General features: G+C 35.3%; 1 pseudogene; it reads right to left on the bottom strand.

Moving 5' to 3' along the window:
- Positions 1-7,344: 7,344 nt before the first annotated feature.
- On the bottom strand, positions 7,345-7,551 carry LOC125920586 (uncharacterized; annotated as a pseudogene).
- Between the last annotated feature and the right edge of the window lie 15,136 nt (positions 7,552-22,687).

Below are 22,687 nucleotides of genomic sequence, written 5' to 3'. Positions count from 1 at the left end.
TTTTTGCTTATTTGCATTATTTTTTTAAAAAATACTGTGATTTAAAGGTTAATTGCAGTATTTATAAGACAATAAAATTGCTTCTCCATCAACTTTTTTTTCATATAAATACAGATGGATAATTTTGCCACTCTGTAAATAAATTTGTAGTTTTATTATTTAATATTATGAGTTGAACACAACTAAAACAAATGGGCAACTTAAACTATGAATATAAAAATTTATTATAAACTAATGACTACCAGGTTGGTGCTTTTGGTTTTTAATTCAGAAGGATGATTCAGGAGGATGGTCTTCTGTGCTTAAGGAGCCTTCTTTTGGGGTTGTCTTTTTGGTGTCACTCATGAGAATATTTCACTTGTGCCTGTTTTTATTCATACCAGTGCTTCTGGTATACTCTCCAACTTGTTGATTTGTTTTATAACTCTTTATATCACTTTCAAAGATCTCAACCTAAACCCTCAAACTTCATCAAGCTGAGTCACTACTGTTTTAATTGCCTTGAGTTTTGCCGCTTCTCTAGTAGGAACCCTTATTTTTCACAACCTGTCAGTTGTATTACTTCCATCTGTCACGAGCATTTCATCACCTCTGAGCAGCACGACCTGCCCTTTGTTAAATCATCTGTTTTTTCAAAACTTCAGTGAATAGTGAACCATTCCAATTACCAGTATGGCATAAGGGGGAGAATTGCAGACTACCTCAGGATGTCTGAGTTTGAATTGTAGGTCTACCATTTAGCATCTATATGACATTGGGAGGTATACTTAACAACTCTAATCCTCAATATCTTTACCTGTAAAATGGGAGTAGTAGTAATGCTGTTTAAAGATGCAGTGAGATAATGTAAATAGACCATGCTTTAATTCATGTTAGTTTATATTTGTATTATTGGCTTTGGTCTTCTATACTTAGTTTCTCAATCAATTTTTCATGTCTATTATTGTTACCATCAACCTGACAAAAACATGCCAATAATTGAAAACAACCATAGTGATGTGACACCTCAAAATCTACCCTAGATAAATGTATTCATTGGAAGGGGAGAAAATGTTTCTTTGGCCTGAAAGGCAGGTTAGATAGTAATGAAATTGATTATCAGTTATAAAGATGTATTTGCTTCTTTGCTTTCTCTATATCCTCCCCCCAAGGATGTGGCCCCTTGATCCCATGCAGCACCAACTCAGGAAAGTTCTCAGTTATGGATATAAGTACACACGATCAGAGGATTCAAAGGAATGAAAATCAGGTACACTGGCACTCAGTTATTCTATTTGGGCAGTCTCTGGCTAGACAGGAGAGTACATCATTCCAGAGAATGTAGTTTAAGGAAATGCGTAAGGCCTTTGGGAATAGAAAATCTATGTCTTAATTATGATTGGTCTTTTTATTTTTTAATATAAATCAGATTCTACATGTTTATTATTTTTCTGCAAGGACAGTCATAACATTTCATAATTCAAGCTCATATTTTTCATTTTTAGCCTATAGTCACGTGCCACAGAGTAGAAAATTTAATATTGAAACACACTGAGCTAAGTGTTACAATTCATTTTTCAATAATAATAAGACAAAATCTCATATTCTCTGTCCTGGGGTTTTGTTTTATAGTACTTATAAATTAGAGTGTTTTGGATATTCATTGGGAAGACTTGTACTGTGAAAAGATAATCTTTTCATTTCATATCATCTTTTACTGATGTACTTAAAATTTCTAACATCATGATTTGATCTTTTCAAATTTATTTCAGTCACTATTCTTTCACTCTATACTTTCCAGATATGAAAATACTATTGAAATAATCGTAAACATGTGAAAGATACAAAAATGATTCTTTTTAAAACCACTTTCATTAAAATGTTCTAATGAAATCCATCCTTCTCATTTAATAACTTTAATATAAAACTGAAATAAGTTGTATCTGCTTAATATTTTCACTAATACTAAATACATTTAGTATTAATACTAAATACATTTTACATTTTACTAAATACACACGCTAGATGTGAACAAATTAACAGTGAAAAGCAAACATTTGACAGTATTTGAAATATAATATGTCTCTTTTTAAAAATCCATTTCTCATTTGAGAAGACATTATTATGATTTAGAATTTTCTCAGTGGCTTATGCACCTAAATATTTATCCTAATAACATTGTATTTTTTTAATTTTTTAAATGTTTATTCATTTTTGAGAGATGGAGAGAGACACAGCGTGAGTGTGGGAGGGGCAGAGAGAGAGGGAGACACAGAAACCAAAGCAGGCCCAGGCTCTGAGCTGTCAGCACACAGCCCGATGCGGGCTTGAACTCACAGATTGCGAGATCATGACCTGAGCCGAAGTCAGATGCTCAACTGACTGAGCCACCCAGGCACCCCACATTGTATTTTAAATTATAGATTTTAAAGCAGATAATAATCTGTACAAGGAAAAGAGACACAAAATATTTATTTCATGGGTACATAAGTATGTATGTACTTAGACTAATTGATTTAGAATAACACAAGTGGGTAAAAATATGAAATTGTTTTGCAACTCGTGTTTTAAATAATGCAAATGTAGAAAATTATGACCTTCCCTTCTAATGTACCATAGATATTTTAGTGCAGCTTCCAATTTTAAAATAGCATGAAGTGATTAATATTCATCAAAAGGAAGTGGGAAGAGAAGCATCATTTTATTTTCAATTAATAGAAAACATGGCATTGTCTATTTTTAGTCTCCTAGCTATTTATCCATTCCCTACGGAAGTGAATGGGCTTCCACACTCCTTGTCTGCTTTTTTGCTAAAAGTGCTTGCCTGGGCTGCCAAGCTCACCACGCAGTTTCTATCTGGCATTGAAGCGCTATCTTTTTCAGCCATGCAAGTCTGTGTTTTGTGATAAAGTGCCATTATGGGCAGCCTTGCTGACTCTACTCTGCTTCAGAAAGAACTCGTGTGCACTACAGGATTCCATTTGAAAACTCTCTCTTCTGATGCTTGACTTTCTTCTGAAATTGTACTTGCAATCCTAATGGTTCTCTTTTTAATATTTTGACTCATTTCACTTGTTTAATATGAAATAGATATTTAATTCTACATAGAACAGCGAGGAGGTTTCTGACTGCTACAGAAAGTAAATTTTATAAGAGATAAACTACAATTTATAACTTGATTTTACCCAGCATGTATCACTTTAAATGCACAGATGGAGAGTTTTCAGGCCACTAGGGGGGTAATCTGACTTGAGATATGTTGGTCTATTCACTTCACATTCCACAAGATCCACCATGATTATTTCAGTCCATGTGATGGCATAGTGGCTGTATCACTGTCAATTTTTTCAGCATGAGAAAAGAAAGCATTGGTTGTATTACCAGCCATTTATTTAATGTGTGTATAGGCATCATCTTGGAACATCCATTTCTGATGTTTTATAGGCACTTGACACGGTCTGCTTCAAACACATAGAAATGAAGGATATATAGTAACTGAGTGTATCTACTTATAAGTTTAACTAACAAAGCTTTAAATATTTTTTACCTGAATTTATAAATTAGATATATTTAGTTTTTAGGAATCACACAAGCAGGACAGAGAAAACTCACACTATAGTAGGGAAATCTCTCCCAAAACTGCTTAAAGAATTTTCATAAATTCAAACTTATAAATTTGTAAGTTAAATTCCCTTAACAACTCTAACACTGTTAACAGAAAATAAAGTCATCCTAGACATTTTAGCTATAAGTATCAAATATACCATGTTCCCCTAAATATCATATGCACTTTCATTAAAAAAAAAAAGACACTGATATTGTAAACTTAATAATGAAGTGTTAGTGATTTAGACTTGGCTCCCTTCATTATATCTTAACTTAATTACCTTTTAACTTACTCTCTAATGGGCATGCTGAGGTTACTTGGTGGAAAATTAAAAATCATTGTACTGTTTGCTATGCCAGGTTTGCTGTAATTATTGGTATATTTGTTTATCATTCACAAACTTGAAATCACTTTATGAGAACTATATGTGTGCCCTGGATTCCTCCCAGGATGCTGATTAGACAGGTGGGACCATTTTTAAAGCTGTCTGATTTGGTTGATGGAATTTCCTACTCCCTTTAATTTACTACCTAATTGAAATCTATTTCTTCCCATGATCTTCTCCTGTTACAATTCAGCACTGCTGCAATTCTAAAATTTTTAAATGCCATCCATTGGGTTTCAAAATTCACTTATCTTTGTCTTCTGAAGCTATAATTCTGACGTTAGGCTAATGACATTTTGGAAACAAAAGAGAGGGAAAATTATGAATAGCAGAAAAGGGGAGAGGTATTTGTTTCTTTTCTCCTCAATTACAGATTATTTTTTCTGTCTTCATGTATTTATTAAATTGGCTTTTAGTTCCTTATTTTATTGGAGAATGGCAAATTTAACATTCCTATTCATGTAGAAAGGGCAAATGTCAGCTAGTCATTGATACTTTAGGCAATATCAATGTCTAATTTCAGCTGGGACCCTAAAGTTACAACGTAGACTAGTGTGGAAAGAACTTGGGTTTTAGTGATTAGACATGGGTACTAATCTGACTTTACCAATCATCATCTGTATGATGTTGAACATGTTACTTAATTTTTAATGTCAGTTTCCATATCATTATATCTGGGGTAACTAAACAAACCACACCAATTTATTGTGAAAATAAAATCACATCTCTAAAGTACATTTTCACATGCCTGACACCTAGGTAACACTTATTAAATTATAGTTGCAATTAGTTAATCTATCAAAATAATCTTATATATGCTAGGTGGAGTGGTTCATTACTGATATTAAATGTAGCTTTGAAAATAGATTTTACTTTTAAACTCACTAGGGCAAATAATTTAATTTAAAATCTGCCATGTTTCATACAGATGTCAAGAGCTGTGAAGGGACTAAGATCTGAGATCTGAGATTTTTGCCCTCTGTGTTAGCTAATAAGTTATCCTGTCGAAAGTTCACCTACATCGATAAAGACAAAAGATGCCTGCATGAGACAAAGGACAGTTTATGACTCACAGCAACAGCAGTGGTCAGCATTATATTGTTTACACTAGTTCTCCAAGCCCTAATTCCCACATGCCACCTGGTGACATGACAAGGTCTGGGTGATGCCTGTACATACTGTGGGTTATGTTAAAGGAGAAAAAAAAAAACTGAGTTTAAAAACCCTAATTTTTTATAAGGAGACTGTGAGCAAATCTACCCAACCTTTGCCCTGGAAAGAGACATTGTAATTATTAATGTGAACAGCAAACCAATATCCCTTCTGTTCTGGAAGACACTCTCTAACTTCCAAAGCTATTTGCTTTATGAACAATCTTGAAAGATGATATAGAACAAAAACTGTTAATGCCCCTGCTCAGAAGACAGAAGTACATGGAGAATTGATCCCCACAGTAGGATAATGGAAACTATGGACCTTCTATTATAAAAATCAGGAGAAAATTTTATGAACATAATTTTAATTCATAGTCATTCAAAGTGCTGAATTCTATCCAAACCATTTGTTGACAGGTGTGGTAGAGGAGATCAGTTACTTGTGAATGTCTTAATAGTGTTTTAGAGAGGGGAAAAGAAAAATTGGGATATTTATGAGGTTTTTGGATACAGTTGAAAGCATGTATTTCAATGTGAGGTCTTAATTAGGACTGGTTCATGATATAGTAGTGGACGATGAGTGGACCAGGCAAAGCTAAGGTTTTGAGAAAACAGTTCCGAAGTGAGTGTTATGTATTGAAAGTTAGCAGACGGATGTTCATATTAATGAGTTTTTCAAAAGTGCTTGAAAGGAACAATAATGTTACTTGTATCTTTTATCTTTTTGGATTGGGTTTTCTGGAAGAGCAAGAATAAGTGTAACATTAGTGAAGTCTTGATAATACAGAGATTAAGCAGTGTGATATAGATGATTTAGCTTCTTCAAAGCCAAATGACATTTATCCAAAGCCTGTCATTATTTGTATATGAATCCAGATTTGTGGCATAGAGACATCTACTCACATTTAATAGGTTTTGTATCTTGAAGACAATATGGGGAAAAGGGTAGAAAACAAAATATACCAAAAGGAGAAATTAAAAAAAATGATCATGGTGTGGGAAAATGACCAATTTAAGGTTAAAAAAAAAAAAAAAACAAAACTGTAGAGAGGGCACCTGGGTGGCTCAGTGGGTTAAGTGTCTGACTGCAGCTCAGGTCTTGATCTCACCATTCGCGAGTTTTTTTTTTTTTTTTTAATTTTTTTTAACGTTTATTTATTTTTCAGACAGAGAGAGACAGAGCATGAACAGGGGAGGGGCAGAGAGAGAGGGAGACACAGAATCTGAAACAGGCTCCAGGCTCTGAGCCATCAGCACGGAGCCCGACGCGGGGCTCGAACTCAGGAACTGTGAGATCATGACCTGGGCCCAAGTCGGCCGCTTAATCGACCAAGCCACCCAGGCGCCCCTCACCATTCACAAGTTTGAGCCCCACATCCAGGTCTGCGCTGACAGCTCTGAGCCTGGCGCCTGATTTGGATTCTGTGTCTCCCTTTCTGCCCCTCCCCCACTAATGTTCTGTCACTCTCTCTCAAAAATAAATAAACATTAAAATTAAAAAAAGAAATATATATATATATATATGGAGAGAGAGAGAGAGGGGCACTTGGGTGGTTCAGTCAGTTAAGTGTCTGACTTTGGCTCAGGTCATGATCTCATGGTTTGTGGGTTCAAGTCCCGTGTCAGCCACTGTGCTGACAGCTCAGAGCCTGGAGCTTACTTCAGATTCTGTGTCTCCCCGTCTCCATCCCCTTCCCGACTCGTGCTCTCTTTCTCAAAAATAAATAAACCTTAAAAAAATTTTTTTAATATACAGGAGACAAACAGGGAAGAAATGTTTAACACACAGAAGAATTCTAACAGTACACTAGCATCTGCCCTAAGAATGAATATAAGATTAGAGTCACATTATTATAAAAAAGATATCTTCTTTGCATTTAGGACAATAGAGAAAAATGAGTCCAATCAGAATATATGATCTAAGTGTATATACATATTAATCGTATTATAGAAAATACTTGATTGAGCTATATTTTTAAGATGATTAAAATGACTCACAACTTGTAGCCAGCTGAAAGTTTTTCCAGGTGTTCTTATTTGTTCTTTCTTTCTTTTCTGTTTTGGTCTAGATTTGATATTTCCAAAGTCAAAAGTTACATAAGTCCCTGTAGACAAGGGGTGATTTATAAGCAAAGAGGGTCATCAAGATTAGGATGGAGTTCAAAAGAAGCAATAAGAGAGAAACCACTTGAGAAAACAGAAGTCATTTTATGTTCCAATAAGAATTCCCCAAGCCTATCATTCTCAAAGCAGGCTGTCCAGAAAATAAAACCTTTTCTTAAAAATAAACTTTTGAAAAATATTTTTTGGTGCAAATGATGAAGTTAGAGCTTTCTGACCAATGGGCTTCCATTTTCCAGGGATAATTATTAAACTGATTAGGACAGATACCATACTTGATCTTAGCCAAAAGACCGAGAAGCGATTACAGACAATTATTAAAATATGAGAAAATGAGGCAGTAATACTAGAGGTAAATTTAAAACGTTTAGTTCTTCCTAAACAGAGAATTGACATCTGTTCAGACAGTTTGGTGGGCTGCTTTTTTTTTTTTTATTACATTCTGGTTTATATTTCAGTTTCTCTCTAGAAAGATTTGCTCTGATGCATTAATAGGAAACCTATTATTAAAATTCACCAAAGATGCATACTCCAAATTCACCTGTATCCATAGTAAAGATGACATTTCACCTCCATCATTCTGCCTTTTTTGTTCATCGAACTTATTTGATATGGAAAAATAATGCAATAACATATATTGAAGGAGGACACAGGAGAAGAAAGAGCAAACTGGAATGACTCCTTCGGAGGGAGCTGAGATTTGCTGCAAAATTGGCATGTGGCCCCTTAACGCAGCAGATTGAGAGCCAGTAGCCATTGAGGAACAACCATTTAAGTATCGTGACAGCTGTATTCAGCCGTCAAAGAAAAGTTGGACAGACTTCATGGCGGATGACTGGACAGATCAATGTAAAAACTTGAAACATTACATTTGAGTTTCAAGGTAAATACTTTTCCTAGGTAGAGACACTGGTATTTCCTGTGTTTTCATGAAAAATGCCTGATAAATTAATACAATTTGCTTCTAAGGGAAGACGCAGACAGGATGACATATTAAATGTTCTTTAGCTCAAGGTCTACTCAGAAAACAGACTCAACTCAAACTCAACTCAAAGCTTGTGTGAGGCTAGTTTATTATTATTATTATTATTACTATTACTATTATTTTTAGTTTATTTTTTGAGAGAGAGAAAGAAAGCAGGAGAGGGGCAGAGAGATAGAGAAAGAGAATCCCAAATAGGCTCCGCACTGTCAGCATAGAGCCCAATGTGGGCTCGAAACCATGAACCGTGAGATCATGACCTTAACCAACTGAGCCACCCAGGCAGCCCAAGGCTAGTTTATTTTAGCATGTGATCCCAGGTAGGAGATGGAATGCAGGGCAGTGAGAATAGAATAGGGAAGGAGGAACCGCCAATGCAAGGATGTCATGGAGTTGGATGTTCTCCAGGCAACTGTTACCCATTCCCATTGAGACCTTCTGAGGACCTTATAAAATGGACCACAGAATTATCTACCCAAAGATGAAACAGGGAGATATGTGTCCAATACTTTTTGGCCCTGTTGGTCCAGGGTGGCCCTGTTGGCGTTAATTGTTTATACTTCCAGATCACGAGGCAGTCTGACTAGATGACATTCCCCACATGGGTCTTACAGGAACTCCAGGGCAAGACTCACATTGCAAGATCCTCAGCTTGAGGCAATGCTTTTGGAGGTTGCACCTGAAAAAGCTCTCTAAAGTTTGCGTGATGCTGACTGCTGTGACCAGAGGATTTTCAAATAGTGTACAAGTTGTGTCCAATGTAAAGGATAGAACGATAATAATAAATTGAGTCTGGAATGGGATTAGTCTGATGAAAGACAATTTGGTCAGAGATTTAATGATTCTAATGATAGGAGGTTCCAGAAGATGGCGGCGTAGGAGGACGCGGGGCTCACAACGCGTCCTGCCGATCACTTAGATTCCACCTACACCTGCCTAAAGAACCCAGAAAACCGCCAGAGGATTAGCAGAAGGGAGTCTCCGGAGTCAAGCGCAGACGAGAGGCCCACGGAAGAGGGTAGGAAGGGCGGCGAGGCTGTGCGCGCTCCACGGACTGGCGGGAGGGAGCCAGGGCGGAGGGGCGGCTCGCCGGCCAAGCAGAGCCCCCGAGTCTGGCTGGCAAAAGCGGAGGGGCCGGACAGACTGTGTTCCGACAGCAAGCGCGACTTAGCGTCTGGGAGGTCATAAGTTAACAGCTCTGCTCGGAAAGCGGGAAGGCTGGAGGACAAAGGGAGGGAGAGCTGCTGAGCCCCCGGACGGCAGAGCTCAGCTTGGCGGGGAACAAAGGCGCCAGCGCCATCTCCCCCGCCCATCCCCCGGCCAAAATCCCAAAGGGAACCAGTTCCTGCCAGGGAACTTGCTCGCTCCGCGCAAACACCCAACTCTGTGCTTCTGCGGAGCCAAACCTCCGGCAGCGGATCTGACTCCCTCCCGCTGCCACAGGGCTCCTCCTGGAGTGGATCACCTAAGGAGAAGCGAGCTAAGCGTGCCCCTCCAACCCCCGTGCACCTTGCCTACCCACCCCAGCTAATACGCCAGATCCCCAGCAACACAAGCCTGGCAGTGTGCAAGTAGCCCAGACGGGACACGCCACCCCACAGTGAATCCCGCCCCTAGGAGAGGGGAAGAGAAGGCACACACCAGTCTGACTGTGGCCCCAGCAGTGGGCTGGGGGCAGACATCGGGTCGGACTGCGGCCCCGCCCACTAACTCCAGTTATACACCACAGCACAGGGGAAGTGCCCTGCAGGTCCTCACCACGCAAGGGACTCTCCAAAATGACCAAACGGAAGAATTCCCCTCAGAAGAATCTCCAGGAAATAACAACAGCTAATGAACTGATCAAAAAGGATTTAAATAATATAACAGAAAGTGAATTTAGAATAATAGTCATAAAATTAATCGCTGGGCTTGAAAACAGTATACAGGACAGCAGAGAATCTCTTGCCACAAAGATCGAGGGACTAAGGAACAGTCACGAGGAGTTGAAAAACGCTTTAAACGAAATGCAAAACAAAATGGAATCCACGATGGCTCGGCTTGAAGAGGCAGAGGAGAGAATAGGTGAACTAGAAGATAAAGTTATGGAGAAAGAGGAAGCTGAAAGAAAGAGAGATAAAAAAATCCAGGAGTATGAGGGGAAAATTAGAGAACTAAGTGATACACTAAAAAAAAATAATATACGCATAATTGGTATCCCAGAGGAGGAAGAGAGAGGGAAAGGTGCTGAGGGGGTACTTGAACAAATTATAGCTGAGAACTTCCCTGAACTGGGGAAGGAAAAAGGCATTGAAATCCAAGAGGCACAGAGAACTCCCTTCAGACGTAACTTGAATCGATCTTCTGCACGACATATCGTAGTGAAACTGGCAAAATACAAGGATAAAGAGAAAATTCTGAAAGCAGCAAGGGATAAACGTGCCCTCACTTATAAAGGGAGACCTATAAGACTCGTGACTGATCTCTCCTTTGAAACTTGGCAGGCCAGAAAGGCTTGGCACGATATCTACAGTGTGCTAAACAGAAAAAATATGCAGCCGAGAATCCTTTATCCAGCAAGTCTGTCATTTAGAATAGAAGGAGAGATAAAGGTCTTCCCAAACAAACAAAAACTGAAGGAATTTGTCACCACGAAACCAGCCCTACAAGAGATCCTAAGGGGGATCCTGTGAGACAAAGTACCAGAGACATCACTACAAGCATAAAACATACAGACATCACAATGACTCTAAACCCATATCTTTCTATAATAACACTGAATGTAAATGGATTAAATGCGCCAACTAAAAGACATAGGGTATCAGAATGGATAAAAAAACAAGACCCATCTATTTGCTGTCTACAAGAGACTCATTTTAGATCTGAGGACACCTTTAGATTGAGAGTGAGGGGATGGAGAACTATTTGTCATGCTACTGGAAGCCAAAAGAAAGCTGGAGTAGCCATACTTATATCAGACAAACTAGACTTTAAATTAAAGGCTGTAACAAGAGATGAAGAAGGGCATTATATAATAATCACAGGGTCTATCCACCAGGAAGAGCTAACTATTATAAATGTCTATGCGCCAAATACCCGAGCCCCCAGATATATAAAACAATTACTCATAAACATAAGCAACCTTATTGATAAGAATGTGGTCATTGCAGGGGACTTTAACACCCCACTTACAGAAATGGATAGATCATCTAGACACACAGTCAATAAAGAAACAAGGGCCCTGAATGATACATTGGATCAGATGGACTTGACAGATATATTTAGAACTCTGCATCCCAAAGCAACAGAATATACTTTCTTCTCGAGTGCACATGGAACATTCTCCAAGATAGATCATATACTGGGTCACAAAGCAGCCCTTCATAAGTTTACAAGAATTGAAATTATACCATGCATACTTTCAGACCACAATGCTATGAAGCTTGAAATCAACCACAGGAAAAAGTCTGGAAAACCTCCAAAAGCATGGAGGTTAAAGAACACCCTACTAACGAATGAGTGGGTCAACCAGGCAATTAGAGAAGAAATTAAAATATACATGGAAACAAACGAAAATGAAAATACAACAATCCAAACGCTTTGGGATGCAGCGAAGGCAGTCCTGAGAGGAAAATACATTGCAATCCAGGCCTATCTCAAGAAACAAGAAAAATCCCAAATACAAAATCTAACAGCACACCTAAAGGAAATAGAAGCAGAACAGCAAAGGCAGCCTAAACCCAGCAGAAGAAGAGAAATAATAAAGATCAGAGCAGAAATAAACCATATAGAATCTAAAAAAACTGTAGAGCAGATCAACGAAACCAAGAGTTGGTTTTTTGAAAAAATAAACACAATTGACAAACCTCTAGCCAGGCTTCTCAAAAAGAAAAGGGAGATGACCCAAATAGATAAAATCATGAATGAAAATGGAATGATTACAACCAATCCCTCAGAGATACAAACAATTATCAGGGAATACTATGAAAAATTATATGCCAACAAATTGGACAACCTGGAAGAAATGGACAAATTCCTAAACACCCACACTCTTCCAAAACTCAATCAGGAGGAAATAGAAAGCTTGAACAGACCCATAACCAGCGAAGAAATTGAATCGGTTATCAAAAATCTCCCAACAAATAAGAGTCCAGGACCAGATGGCTTCCCAGGGGAGTTCTACCAGACATTTAAAGCAGAGATAATACCTATCCTTCTCAAGCTATTCCAAGAAATAGAAAGGGAAGGAAAACTTCCAGACTCATTCTATGAAGCCAGTATTACTTTGATTCCTAAACCAGACAGAGACCCAGTAAAAAAAGAGAACTACAGGCCAATATCCCTGATGAATATGGATGCAAAAATTCTTAATAAGATACTAGCAAATCGAATTCAACAGCATATAAAAAGAATTATTCACCATGATCAAGTGGGATTCATTCCTGGGATGCAGGGCTGGTTCAACATTCGCAAATCCATCAACGTGATACATCACATTAACAAAAAAAAAGAGAAGAACCATATGATCCTGTCAATTGATGCAGAAAAGGCCTTTGACAAAATCCAGCACCCTTTCTTAATAAAAACCCTTGAGAAAGTCGGGATAGAAGGAACATACTTAAAGATCATAAAGGCCATTTATGAAAAGCCCACAGCTAACATCATCCTCAACGGGGAAAAACTGAGAGCGTTTTCCCTGAGATCAGGAACACGACAGGGATGCCCACTGTCACCGCTGTTGTTTAATATAGTGCTGGAAGTTCTAGCATCAGCAATCAGACAACAAAAGGAAATCAGAGGCATCAAAATTGGCAAAGACGAAGTCAAGCTTTCGCTTTTTGCAGATGACATGATATTATACATGGAAAATCCGATAGACTCCACCAAAAGTCTGCTAGAACTGATACATGAATTCAGCAAAGTTGCAGGATACAAAATCAATGTGCAGAAATCAGTCGCATTCTTATACACTAACAATGAAGCAACAGAAAGACAAATGAAGAAACTGATCCCATTCACAATTACACCAAGAAGCATAAAATACTTAGGAATAAATCTAACCAAAGATGTAAAAGATCTGTATGCTGAAAACTATAGAAAGCTTATGCAGGTAATTGAAGAAGATATAAAGAAATGGAAAGACATTCCCTGCTCATGGATTGGAAGAATAAATATTGTCAAAATGTCAATACTACCCAAAGCTATCTACACATTCAATGCAATCCCAATCAAAATTGCACCAGCATGCTTCTCGAAACTAGAACAAGCAATCCTAAAATTCATATGGAACCACAAAAGGCCCCGAATAGCCAAAGTAATTTTGAAGAAGAAGACCAAAGCAGGAGGCATCACAATCCCAGACTTTAGCCTCTACTACAAAGCTGTCATCATCAAGTCAGCATGGTATTGGCATAAAAACAGACACATAGACCAATGGAATAGAATAGAAACCCCAGAACTAGACCCACAAACGTATGGCCAACTCATCTTTGACAAAGCAGGAAAGAACATCCAATGGAAAAAAGACAGTCTCTTTAACAAATGGTGCTGGGAGAACTGGACAGCAACATGCAGAAGGTTGAAACTAGACCACTTTCTCACACCATTCACAAAAATAAACTCAAAATGGATAAAGGACCTGAATGTGAGACAGGAAACCATCAAAACCTTAGAGGAGAAAGCAGGAAAAGACCTCTCTGACCTCAGCCGTAGCAATCTCTTACTCGGCACATCCCCAAAGGCAAGGGAATTAAAAGCAAAAGTGAATTACTGGGACCTTATGAAGATAAAAAGCTTCTGCACAGCAAAGGAAACAACCAACAAAACTAAAAGGCAACCAACGGAATGGGAAAAGATATTTGCAAATGACACATCGGACAAAGGGCTAGTATCCAAAATCTATAAAGAGCTCATCAAACTCCACACCCGAAAAACAAATAACCCAGTGAAGAAATGGGCAGAAAACATGAATAGACACTTCTCTAAAGAAGACATCCGGATGGCCAACAGGCACATGAAAAGGTGTTCAACGTCGCTCCTTATCAGGGAAATACAAATCAAAACCACACTCAGATACCACCTCACGCCAGTCAGAGTGGCCAAAATGAAGAAATCAGGAGACTATAGATGCTGGAGAGGATGTGGAGAAACGGGAACCCTCTTGCACTGTTGGTGGGAATGCAAATTGGTGCAGCCGCTCTGGAAAGCAGTGTGGAGGTTCCTCAGAAAATTAAAAATAGACCTACCCTATGACCCAGCAATACCACTGCTAGGAATTTATCCAAGGGATACAGGAGTACTGATGCATAGGGGCACCTGTACCCCAATGTTTATAGCGGCACTCTCAACAATAGCCAAATTATGGAAAGAGCCTAAATGTCCATCAACTGATGAATGGATAAAGAAATTGTGGTTTATATACACAATGGAATACTACGTGGCAATGAGAAAAAATGAAATATGGCCTTTTGTAGCAACATGGATGGAACTGGAGAGTGTGATGCTAAGTGAAATAAGCCATACAGAGAAAGACAGATACCATATGGTTTCACTCTTATGTGGATCCTGAGAAACATAACAGAAACCCATGGGGGAGGGGAAGGAAAAAAAAAAAAAAAAAGAGGTTAGAGTGGGAGAGAGCCAAAGCATAAGAGACTGTTAAAAACTGAGAACAAATTGAGGGTTGATGGGGGGTGGGAGGGAGGGCAGGGTGGGTGATGGGTATTGAGGAGGGCACCTTTTGGGATGAGCACTGGGTGTTGTATGGAAACCAATTTGACAGTAAATTTCATATATTAAAAAATTAAAAAAAATAAAAAAAAAATGATTCTAATGATACAAAAGTCAGTGTGCCCTACTAGTGCATTTGATTCCCAGAACTAATCCCTTTTTATTACTTTTTTCCTTTATATGATGAAGTTATTTTCAGAAATAATCATGAATTTAAATAAGTAATAGTAATGGTCAAATAAAGCCTACAGTGATTTTTTTTCTTTTGTTGAATTCTGTACTTCTAATAATACAAGTAAAATAATATAAATATTAATAATATAAAATAATGTAAATAATAGACAAAATTTAAGACACTTTAATTTTAAAAATCTGTGTTTTTATAAAATATTTATAAAATATTTAAAACCCATAGTTTTATATCTATATACTGGTCTATCACAGAAATGAATGATAACATTACATTTTAGTTTTGAGCCTTAAGTTCTGAAAACTTATCAAAGGGTTTGTCAAAATCTATATTCTTCATATATTGATGTTTAATAAATAGCATAGCCAAGTTCCATTTTTCATTCATGATTGATAAAGTATTTTTAATGTTTTTTTTTTAATTTCAAAAGGTTGTTTCACTTGATGTGGCAATTATACAAAATAAATTCTTTAAAATTTTTTTTTATTTAGAGAGAGAAAAACCATGAGTGGGGGAGGGGCAGAGAGAAGAATCCCAAATGCAGAGAATCCCTGCACTCTCAGTGCAGATCCCAATGTGGGGCTCAGTCTCACGAACCATGAGATCATGACCTGAGCCGAGGTCAGATGCTTAATCGACTGAGCATGCAGGTGCCCCTACAAAAGAAATTCTTAAATATAATAGTTTGTTGGAGATTCATAAAAAGTAAATTTTGCAATAAAATCCAGACATTCCCATAATGTCTATGTATTTATTTCTTCAGGTTGATTCTGGCAGATTTTCAGTATTTCTATAGTTCAAAAATATTTTCACCAAATAATTCATCATACATTTCTGTTACATTTGATAAAAATATATTTGAAGTTTTCTTCTTCAGAGAAAACTCTCTACATATAAGTGTACATTGACTTTATTTGATCTACTAATTTAGAATAATTGCCCAGTTGTTAATGAAAATAATTGAGACATTCAAATACTGTATCTTTGACTTTTTTCTGATGACCTAACACCATTATCCTTTATCATTTCTTTTGGCATTTATCTTCTGCAAATATTCATTTCCTTACATTTTATTGTTGCAGAGTTACTAACCTCCATTGTTTTCTGAATCAATCTTCAAGTGTTAATTTAAAACTTGATGTTTCACTCTAAATAATTCAAATCTTACTCTGGTTGTTTGCAATATTTGTGTCACTTTAATATTTACATTTCAAATTTCACTTTCAAATGAGGTAACTCAGAAAAGACATAGACAGCAGAAGATAATATCTGAGCTGATGTTTGTGTGTCCCTTTTTCCTTTGAATCAACCAGTACTTCATGGATTGAATTAACTTTCAAAATGTGTCTTTCTTGTGCACTCAGCTTCATAATGAGCACTACATATTTTAAGAAAGTCCTTAGTGATAATATCTACATTCTGCAGCCTTTGCTATTGATCAGGTGAACCTGAAAGGATAGGTTTATTTTTCACAAATTCCAAAATACATTTTCCTGAAGAAATCTTCTAAAAGAGTGAATTCTCTTAAGCTTTGGGGGAAAAAAATTGCTCAAGGAGCAAATGAGAATTAAGGATTAATTTATTTCACATTTTTCCATCATTTGTTTTGGCCACAGTTATACTGTTGTCATATTCTTGACCATTGGACAGTCGTTTCAGGGAATTTCCTGGAAAGGAGAGAAAAAGCTCAAAATTAATTTCTTTATCTTGACCACCTTCAAGATTGATATATTTGATCAACTTGTATAAATGAACAGAGTATAAAGCTTTGGGAATGTTAAGAATTTCAAACTACTTTGCATTTTTAATGCAACTATCTGTTCTTTGAGGTAATTTTCCAGAAGATGAATATAGTTATTTAGACCATAGAAAAAAAAACTAGCATGGTAATACATTACTGCATAGTAAAACATTACAAAATGTTCCTTTGACTTTGGGTCATAATTTGAGAGTAATTTCTTCAACTTCAAAACAGTGTTCTTTATTTGCTAATGACATATGGTTTTTATGATCAGGGAAAGGATATTTTATTTGGCTGAAAGCATTATTAACTCTAAATAGGATCTAAAAAGTCATTTTTTATTCATACACATACACACAAACATATATCTACATGTGTGCATATGTATGTATATATGTGTGCATATATGCATATATATGTTTTCGTATGTGGTGTAAAAATCTTCCATTTTGTAGAAGATAAATATTGTTCAGATGTCTTAATATCAGGGACTTTAGAATATACTTTCCAGCAGGTTTTAAAATGATTTATTAAGCTGGACATGCCAGGTTTTGTTTCATTACCAGTAAACTAATAAAATATATAATTTTTTCAGTTTCTAAACAACTCACATAAACTCTCAATTTTCCACTATATGGAAAATATTTAAAGAGTCTAAAAACCATCAAGTTGACAAGAGTTGACTTCCCTCCTTTGTTCTTTTCTCATTCTCATTCAATTGTATAACAACATTTATTATAATATGGTTCACTTCTTTTAAACGGGTTTAATATCAATCACCTGGAACAAATATTGACTAAGTAGTGAAATCATAATACATTAAAATTTCTTTTATAATATCTTTTCCTTCAAAGGCTTAGCCAAGCATCTCCTTATCATCATCATTATCATCATCACTATTAGTGTTGACTTTTGATGATACTTACTTTCTGTTCAAAATTATCAAACTTGAGAGAAAAATATTCAAATTCATCCTTTACCTGTATCACTTAAGCATTATTCTTTCTTGTATGCATTCTTAGGATTGTATGTGCAATCCTGATTTTCCTATAATTGAAGAACTATATGTAATATTTTATATATTACACTTTTTAGAGTATGTTCAATGATTCAATTACCTCCTGTATTGACTTCTATTTTCTTGTTTTACTCCACTAGAATGTTATCACTTCATGTTGACAAGGTACCTCACATTAAAGTTCTTTACAGAACTTTACAGAACGTAGAATTATTATGGTTTCACAATAATATAGAAAATGACTTTAGGCTACTCCAAATTCCTGGAGAGGGAAAAAAACCTCAAAACACAAAAAACTATGTAGATAAAGTTTTATAACAAGTGAATGTCAAACTTTCATTAGTTTGATATAATTATTTAAATTACTTTTTATATGTTAATAAGTTTTTTTCTCACAACCAAACATAAAATGTTTATTTTGAGTAACAACTCAATTGCTCCACTGGTGCACATTTTATTTTTATGACTTGTTTTCTGTTTTAAAACAAAAATTAATTAAAATAGAATAATAAAATCCAATTTTAAGTATGTTATTAAAATCAATAAAATATTATATATGTGGCTTAATATGAACTTTTCAAACAAAAATTATGCACTTCAGAGTTCATATATTATTTCACTCAGGTCTTAAAATAAAAATTCCAGCAGTCACATGGAATGACAAAATTGACCTAATTCAAATTCCATTTCTTTCTCTGTACATTCATTGTGCTGACACCGTTTATTCTGTGTCCACCTTTGGAAAAAAAAAAAGCTTGAGCTTTTTTCTGCCTAGATACCCTTAATAAAATATTCTGTATTTTTAATAAAATAAAAAAGGAAAAATATATAGATATTAATCTTATTATCATTATTTTGTCTGAAAAATGAAACATATAAGATTTATAGTAATCAAATGAACATAACTTAGCTATCTAATTGAATGACTGGTAGGGAAATTTGAGTGGTACAGAGGATTACCATATTGGATTTTTAAAAATATTCTAATAATATAAAATAACATGTGCTACCTATAAAATAAATTTCAACTAGAGGATAATAGAAAAATATAGCTGTATGTTAGTGATCCTTTCTGAAATGAGTATCTTTAAAATGAGCTAGCCTTTAAGAAGAATATTTATGAAATTCTTTTACATATTTCCTTGTAAGGAGAGGAAAAATAATATGTAGTACCACATTGGTTGGAGACACACTGTACCTGATGATATTTAGAGATCAAACTATTTAGAAAACAATGACTATAATTGAGTCCACATGTGTCGGGGGCTTACTGTACAACTGAGAGTTCTCTGAATTAACTTCCATATAGTGTACAATATTTAATAGAGGACACAATAAAATATGTGAATTGGAAGCACATGTATGTTTTTTTTTAACTTGACTGTAACCATGACATTTTTTGAACTTTAACAAATTATTCTCCGAGGAAAGAATAATTTATTACTGACATTATTTAAAATTGCTGAATCATGGTGATAATAAAAATATAGAACAACTTTTATTTTGATATTTTATTATTTTTATAAAATATGTAAAGTCATGTACCCCCTTACTGCCTGCTCCTAGGCAGAATGCTACCTCTTTACTGCCCATAAGGTGATATAATGGAAAAGTGACACTGAATAGGATTTTCTGTAATAATCAATGATTTGGCAAACCTAATACTCATTGACTTCTTATTTCTCACTATAGGAAGCCTATAAGACTGACTTTAGAGAAAGTTAGAAAAAAGAAGTATCTGAGTCAGAAAGTAATAAGAAAGAAACAAGAAAGATAGTATTCAGAACTGGTTAACATGACCAATTTAAGGAGCAATTCACGTAGACTAATTTGAGAAGCATGTTTGAGTTTTGTGAAATTAGCCCATCCTTTCTCATAGGATCAGGAAAAGGCAAAGAAACAAACAAACAAAAAAAAACCAAAAACAAAAACAAAACATTTGGAAGATGTTTGTTTAGGAAAGTTGGCTTCTTAAGCCTAAGAAATTCCATGATAACATATAATGGTGGCAGTCCCCATTTTGCCTTCCATTGAGTAGACAATTTTGTTTTTTCTCTTGTGACTTAAGTACTTCAAATGATGTTTACCAAGTGGAATGCCTAGCACCTCATAAGTATTCTAAAATGGTATCCATCCATGGTCTGATAATAATAATTATGATTATAACTTTCAACAGATTCTATATTGTATTAAGATGTTCAATATGAGGTAATCAGCTTAAACTGATGCCATATACATCATAATCATTTTTACAAACAACTCATTCTTAGCTGTATTTCTCATTTTCAAGTGTGTTGATTAATTGAACAGAAGTATCTCATCAGATCTTTTTCTATTTCACCTTTTTCATACGTTCAGTCTTCATTTAAATGCAGTGAGGCATGCTTGATATACGCCTAAGTGGAGCTTGCACATTTTTGACTCTGTTCACTGAGCTTAAACAGCTCTCCCTGAAATTGGGTTGCGTTTTTTTTTTTTTTTTTTATTGTTGATTCTCTTTTCTTCTTAACTACTGTACTGCTTCAAAGCCTTCTTACAATCTATGTGTCACTGCCATCAAAAATGAAAGTTGAGCTATGAATTTGGGAGTTTGCCATCCTTATGAGGAACAGAGAAAGACTTCAAAGAGCCATTGCTAGGAAGCTAGGAAGGAATGCTATGAAAATGGTATATTTTTATACTTGATACAGATTATAGCTCCCAAATAGATGGTATTTAGAGATCAAAATATTTAAGGATAAATGAATACCTATTATTTCATAATTGTTGGTGATAATTATGTGTTAATAAGCCAAGGGATTTCTTCATTTGCTACATTTCACTTATTCTTCACTCTTTCTTTCTTTTTAGGACTTACTTCTGAATCCTAAGCTAAGAAGGTGAAAATATCTGAAATAGTCCATGATAAACTGCTTCAGTTCTAGCATACTCTTTAATTGCATATACCTAGAAGAGTATTGTAAGGTCTCTAGTAGCCTGGAATACAAGAGAAAAAGTTAAATTGAGATAAGCTCACAGTTGAGGTTTTCTACACTGTAGACTTAATGAAGCTTATTTTAGTTCCATACATGGACCATGCTCTTTTCTCACTTCCAGACTTCAACATTGTGGTCTCTTCAATTCTGTAGACCCTTCTTCCCCACTTTTGATTTAAAAGTATATTAGAAATTTGCTTTCTCCTGAATGTCTTCCAGAGCTCTTATACTATTATATCCCCTTATTTTGTGCTTCTGTCTTACCCCATACTTTTCTCTATTGTTCAAATGTTTTTTTTTTTTAAGTGTCTGTTTCACATCTGAGAACCTGTAAGCAATGTGAAGGCTGAGATCTTACCTCTGATGATAATAAGTGGTGATAGCTCTTGAACAGGTATTTAAATGAATGAATAACAATGGAGAACACATATTGAGGGTTCACACAACTTAGAGTGGCAATGACTGATAAAAACCAAGTTTTCTTATTTTTAGTACAATTCCTATTCTGTCGCAGTACATTGACCTAATTAATCATGATCCTCTGAGTATGTAAGTTATCAAAAACTGAGAAAGACAAAGAAAAAGTGGTTTTAATAAGCCATTTTTCTAAACTCCTTTTTTGGGGTTAATATCCATATTCATTTTTACTGACTTTAGTAATTCAAGTGCATTAAACTTGCTCTAGAATTTGTTACTTATTTTTTTTTCTCATTTACATCTCTAAAGAGAAAGAATTCTATCAATGAATAGTGAATCACAACAGCTGCACTTTTATTGCTAAGCAGATATATATAGTGCTATAAATAAATCAATATTTTTATTTGTGTGCTATGGCCACAGTATTTTTTCTCTGTTAAATTAAGCCTTAATGAATTTTGTAAGTGATCTTGGACTTCAATAAAAAGTTCATCAACAGACTACAAAAGTATTCCTTCATGAGGTATTAAAATAGAAAAATAGCAATGGTAGATAGCCTGCTTTATAGAAGGAAAAACACCCAGATTTTAAAGATCCTATTTTGATGTCATTCTCTGATTATGCTTCCAGAAAATTTCTGAGGACTAGAGTAGAATAACGCAATGTTATGGAAGAGAGACAGTATGGGTGTAAGAGCAGTAGAGAAATAATGCAGCATCCCACCAAAGAGAAAGAACGGGAAGCATACTCTCTTAAGTTGGGACACTTATACTAGCTAATAAGTGCTTCCTTTAAATATACAACTTCTCTCATAAAGAGAAAATAAAAATACTGTAAGTCAAGAGAAAAAGGTCAGAAAGGGTATTTCTTATTTTTTTTCCTCTCCTTGCAAGGAAATATGTAAAAGAATTTCATAAATATTCTTCTTAAAGGCTAGCACATTTTAAAGATACTTGTTTCAGAAAGGATCACTAACAGACAATTATATTTTTTTATTATTATCTCTAGTTGAAATTTATTTTGTAGGTAGCACATGTTATTTTATATTATTAGAATATAAAAAAAAAAATCCCAATATGGTACTCCTCTGTACCACTTAAATTTCCCTATCAGTCATTTGATTAGATAGCTAAGTTATGTTCATTTGATTACTGTGAATTTTATAAGTTTCATTTTCCAGACAAAATAATGAAAACAAGATTAATATCTAAATATTTTCCTTTTTTATTTTATTAAAAATATTTGATTAGATAGCTAAGTTATGTTTATTTGATTACTATAAATTTTATAGGTTTCATTTCCCAGACAAAATAATGAAAACAAGATTAATATGTAAATATTTTTCCTTTATTATGTTATTAAAAATACAGAATATTTTGTTAAGGGTATCTAGGCAGAAAACAGATGTTA

Source organism: Panthera uncia, chromosome B4 (genome assembly GCF_023721935.1).
Source record: "Panthera uncia isolate 11264 chromosome B4, Puncia_PCG_1.0, whole genome shotgun sequence".
Classification (NCBI taxonomy): Eukaryota; Metazoa; Chordata; class Mammalia; order Carnivora; family Felidae; genus Panthera; species Panthera uncia.
The sequence above is the reverse complement of the archived record's forward strand: the minus strand, read 5'-3'. Positions and strand labels throughout refer to the sequence as shown.